Raw genomic sequence first — 6,000 nt, forward strand, 5'->3', positions numbered from 1 at the left:
TAGCTCCGTTGGAGATGTTCTCTATGTGTAAATTGCTTGTAACGACGCATAGAATCATGTGAACCTATTTGTTTTGCTGTTTAACAACCAATTAAATGTGTTAGTTCAGATCTGGACAGAATTGTAAATTAACATGTGAGGTCGTTTCGGAAGTGCTATATGTCATTTCCGACCTCATTTAAAATGCCTAGATAGGTAGATTAATTGCGCTTCACCTCTTGCCATGTTTAACCACATTTAATATTTCCGTGTATCTAATCGGGATAGAACTAAATAAATTAACGTGGAGTTTCGTCAATATGCAACTTGTTGCATATTGAACTTCACTTAATGTGTCGTGTCTGTTTGTGTGAATTGTCATGCCGTGACTTGCATGTATTCAGCTTCTCATGCATCATTTGTGTTGTGCATCGTGTGGTGAATTCGTGTGTTGATTTGTGTTTCCGGTTTGCTTCATCTCGATAGAGTTCCGCAGCGTGCCGGATTGTGAGGACCCGTTCAACTACGTCGGTTTGTCTGCTTCACGGAGGCATTCTTCTTCCAAGCGGGATCTCAGGCAAGATAACCATTTCCCCAGATACCATTACTATCATTGCCATGCTAGTTTTACCGCTTCTATCGTTATGTCTCATTACCTACCACATGTTAAATATCAGCCTCTCAACAATGCCATGTTAACCTTCAACCTGTTCGACCTAGCAAACCACTGATTGGCTATGTTACTGCTTGCTTAACCATGTTGTTAGCGTTGCTAGTTGCAGGTGCAGTTGCTTCCATGTGATAACATGGGTTCCTTGTCATATCACCATATTTAAATGCTATTTAATTCAATGCACCTATATACTTGGTAAAAGGTGGAAGGCTCAGCCTTTCTAGCCTGGTGTTTTGTTCCACCTTTGCCCCCTTAGTTTTGGCTACCGGTGTTATGTTCCATAATTGAGCGCTCCTAACACGATCGGGGTTGTTATGGGGACCCCCTTGATAATTCGTTTTAGATTAAAGCTGGTCTGGCAAGGCCCAACTTTGGTACTACATTTGCCTAATCACCTAATAAAATTGCATAGGGACTTTCCGGACCCCGAGGATAATTTAATCAACCCCCGGGCCAGTGCTCCGCTTGAGTGTTGGTCCAAAACAGAGCAGCTTATTAACGGTACCCGGGGCAACTCGGCGTTTGGCGTGGTAACCATCGCTCATCCGTCGTGTCCTGAGAATGAGATACGCGGCTCCTATCAGGATCGTCGACACGTCGCGCGGCCTTGCTGGATTAGTTTTACCTTTGACGAAATATCTTGTGCATCGGGATTTCGATGATGCTTTGGGTAATCTCAGAGTTGAGGTTTTCCACTAGGTAATTCGATGAGATCGCGAGCTTCGTGATTGAGGATTTCTATGCGGCTTGTGGTAATTTGTGATGGACTAGTTGGAGCACCCCTGTAGGGTTAAATCTTTTCGGAAAGCCGTGCCCATGGTTATGTGGCAACGTGGAAACTTTGTTTAACACTGATTCTAGATAACTTGAAGTTAACTTAATTAAAATATGCCAACTGTGTGCGTAACCGTGACTGTCTCTTTCGTGAGTTCCTTCTCCAATCGAGGACACGGTGGGGTTATGTCTGACGTAGGTAGGTGTTCAAGATCATTCATTTGATCATCAGTAGCTCACGTACGTTATGCGTAGGTCTCCCCCCTCTTATTTCTTGTACTCGTAAGTTTAGCCACCAAATACGTGCTTAGCCGCTGCTGCAACCTCACCACTTAACCATGCCTCACCCATTAAGCTTTGCTAGTCTTGATACCTTTGGAAATGAGATTGCTGAGTCCCCTATGGCTCACGGATTACTACAACACTAGTTGCAGGTACATGTAAAGATTACTTGACGCGAGCGCGTTGATTGTTCATTTGGAGTTGCTTCTTCTTCTTCTTCTTCTTCAATCTAGGATGGGTTCCAGGCCGGCAGCCTGGGATAGCAAGGATGGACGTCGTTCTTCTTTTGTCGTTTCTTTTCGTCCGTAGTCGGACCCTGCTCTTCTTCATGATGTTTATGTATTGTACTGATGTGACTCTGATGTACCTTGTGGCGAGTCTAAGACAATTCTATATATATATATATATCTTCTTTTCAGTACATGTACTTGTAACGATATCCATTCTTGCGACACGACGAGATGCACTTCTATTCCTGACGAGGCCCTCGTGCCAAATTGAGGATAGGGTCGCATCTTGGGCGTGACACTCAACCTCAGGTATCCTCCTCTTATTAGTCACAATATCCTTCATGTACTTAGCATACGGAAACATCTTGAGCATATCTGTCAAACACATTTGTAGAAAGACATGTCTAATCATTTCAACAAATTGCTCAAAATCCTCATCATCCTTTTTCTTGGATGGTTTGGGAGGAAAGGGCGTGAGTTTCTAAACCCATGGTTCCCTTTCTTTACCATGCTTCGTAGCAGCGAAGTCGTTCTTATCGTATCTCCTAGTCTTAGGTTGTGGGTTATCAAGATCAACAAGTTCAATCTCCACATCCTTATCATTGCTAGATTGAGCATCATCATGAACATCACTATTGATATTATCATTAGGCTCATGTTCATCACCAGATTGTGTTTCGGCATCAGAGACAGAGATATCGTTTGGACTCTCAGGTGTAGCAACAACAGGGTTGCTAGCGTGCATATCCCTATCATCTTTCTTCTTCTTCCTAGGATGACTAGGTGCATTAGTGCTAACTCCTTGAGAATCTTGTTCAATTCTCTTCGGATGACCCTTAGGATACAAAGGTTCCTGGGTCATTCTACCGCCTCTAGTAACGACTCTGACATAATTGTCATTCAACTCATTGAGAAAGTCATTCTGAGCTTTAAGTACTTGTTCTACCTGAGTAGTAACCATAGAGGCATGTTTACTCAAGAGCTTAAGATCATTGACATTTCTGTCCACACAAGCACTTAAATGACTAAGCATCCGAGCATTCTGTTCCAGTTGTCTGCTAACATAATCATTGAAACTTTGTTGTTTGGCAACAAAGTTATCAAATTCATCCAGGCATAAGCTAGAAGGTTTATCAAAAGGAATATCACTCTCATTGAATCTACGAGGAGAATTTACTTCTAATACCTTGTAACGACTAAGATGCGGTCCTTTCTGGTTTAGGGGAACGAGGCCCCAAAGAGGAAGAAGCGCATCTAAGCGTTTCGCAAGCACGATAACATAGCACATACATAATAAGAATGACAATTAGGGATTCAACTGTCATCTCTTAAATAATATCAGAGTTTACATCACGCATTTATTCAAACAAGGTAATTCCGCTATGGACTACATAACATGAGAAAAGGCTATGCTACCCTACATGCTTGCCCATGATCACGACCATGCCTCAGTCTTCTGGATAGTTCACATATAGGCGGTCGTTCTCCTCATCGTACTGCCACGCTAGCTGCGTGCCCTCGGGATCACCTGTGTCGGGCGTACCTGTACCTGTTGGTGTGTTGAAGGAATCTGTGAGCCACGGGGACTCAGCAATCTATGACCTCGGTGCTAGAACTATTCAAGTTATTAGGTAAGGAAGGTTCAGTGTTTAGGTTGCAGCATCCTAAGCATATATGATGGCTAACTTACGTAGAACAAGTATTCAAAGTGGTCTACCTAGCGATCGACGACTAGCTGATCAAGAAGTGATCCTAAACACCTACTTACGTCAATCATAACCCCACCGTGTTCCCGATCGAAGAGAGGTCTTCGAAGGGGACAATCATGGTTACACACACAGTTGGCAATTTTATTAGATTAGTTCAAGTTATCTATAACCGGATGTTAACAAATATTCCAAGTTGCCACATAACCGCGGGCATGGCTCTCCGAAAGATTAAACCCTGCAGGGGTGCTCCAACTAGTCCATCACAAATGGTCGCGGGCCGCAAAGTAATCCTGTATCACAAATCTCGGGATCTCGTCGGATTCCTTAGAGGAAAACCTCAACTCTGGGGAGAACCAAAGCTTCACCGGGATTCCTGTACGCAAGATATATTGCTAAGGTAAGACAAGACTAGCAGGACCTCCCGTCGTGTCGACGACCCCGATAAGAGCCGCGTATCTCAGTCTCAGGACACGACGGATGAGCGATGGTTACCACGCCAAAACACCGAGTTGCCCCGGGGAACGTAATAAGTTGCTCTGGGTTGGACCAACACTCATGAGGAGCACTGGCCCGGGTTGTTGATTAAATTCCACGGGGTAGCTATTCCCTATGCAGATTATTATTAAGTGATTAGCAAATTAACACCAATGTTGGGTCCTGCCGGACAAGTCTTAACACTACACGATTTATCAAGGGGTCCCCATAACAACCCCGAACGTGTTAGGAGCGAACAGTTATGGAATCAAACACCGGTAGCCGGTAACTATGGCGGCAGTAATGGAACAAAACACCCGACAAAAGGTTAGTCCTTCCGTTATTTACCAAGTATATAGGTGCATTAATTAAATAACAGATTTAACATAATGATATCAAACTCATGTTATCACATGAGACAACTGCACCTGCAACTAGCAACGCTAACATTAGAAGCTGAGCACGCCTACTTAGCCATTCAAATTTGCTAGGAGGGGATAAGTGTTTGGGTTTCATGGCATTATCAGGAGGCAATTATTTCAGTGGTAGGCAGCGAGCATATGACGAAACAAACGTGAATCTAGCATAACAAGTCTAGAGATGGAATCAAGGTCATATCATCTTGCGTGTGATGTCCTCAGCTTGGAACTGCTCTTGTTCGTCCTGCACGTACTCTCCCGGATCCACGTATTCGTTCTCCGATCCCGGTGCTACCCAACATAAAAAATAGCATCCAATGAACAACATCACAACCAGATGCAGCAAGCACATGATGCATGAGATGTAAATGAACATGCATCTCTATCCTAGCTACTAGCACAAGCATGAGAATAAAATACAAGTTCCTGGACAGAACTGCACTCTAAGCTATCTTGACATGCATGAGGATAACATGAACAGACGCGTCACGCGAAAACGATGCAAAACTTACAAAGAACGTTACGAACGGAGCTACGGATCAACCGGAAACAACAAAAGAAGAAATATAGTCCGACGGATCAAATCCATCACAACACACTCCAATGTCATACTTCTGGTATTCCCAGGTTGCCAAATCACAAAACAAACAAGCATGGATGGGGTGGTGCAAGGAACATCACCACACCATCAACTATGCACTCACAAGCATCAAAACATCAAAACTATACAATCTGCCATAAACAGCATCATAGCAGTTTGAGAGCTACATGCAAAGCACCTATAGCCACCCAAATATGCCAAATATGATATGTGGCAGAAGCTATTCAAAAGCTCTACAAGCATGAGCAAAAAGATAATACCAAGGAGTTTCACACAGAAAGTTATACAGCTTCTAACTTGGACAAAAATATCAGTTTTCAGGGACTTAGTGAAAATTCCAGATTCTCACTAGCTGTTTATGCTCTAAAGCATTTTGACAGCACCCAAAACAATATCTACAGGAATCCAAATGGAATGAAAGTTGACAAAGAGCTAGACAAACACAAAAGCTACAATTTCTCAGTTGATTGCAGGGGATGATTCCCAACACACAAACTTCTACAAGCACAACAACAGGAGAAGAAAATATAAGCAGATTCTCAGACTTAGTGAAAATCACAGATTTTCACTAAACTGGAATTTTCAGCCACATATCTACTTTGACTAGGCACAACTTGAACATATGAACTACTAAGCATGAAAAAAAACCAACATGCTATAGAGGGGGTCACCCTCTAATGCCACAACAAGGAATCAACCTCTTGAGCTCATCACATCACATGGAACCAAGCTCTAAACATTGAACAAAACAGAAATATGACATTCCCAGAAAGTGTTCCAAAGTGGAATCTGAACCCACCATTGGATTCCTAGGATGATTCTACCCCAAAAGCATATATAATACATAGGCACTTGCATA

This window comes from Hordeum vulgare, chromosome 7H (genome assembly GCF_904849725.1).
Source record: "Hordeum vulgare subsp. vulgare chromosome 7H, MorexV3_pseudomolecules_assembly, whole genome shotgun sequence".
Taxonomy (NCBI): domain Eukaryota; kingdom Viridiplantae; phylum Streptophyta; class Magnoliopsida; order Poales; family Poaceae; genus Hordeum; species Hordeum vulgare.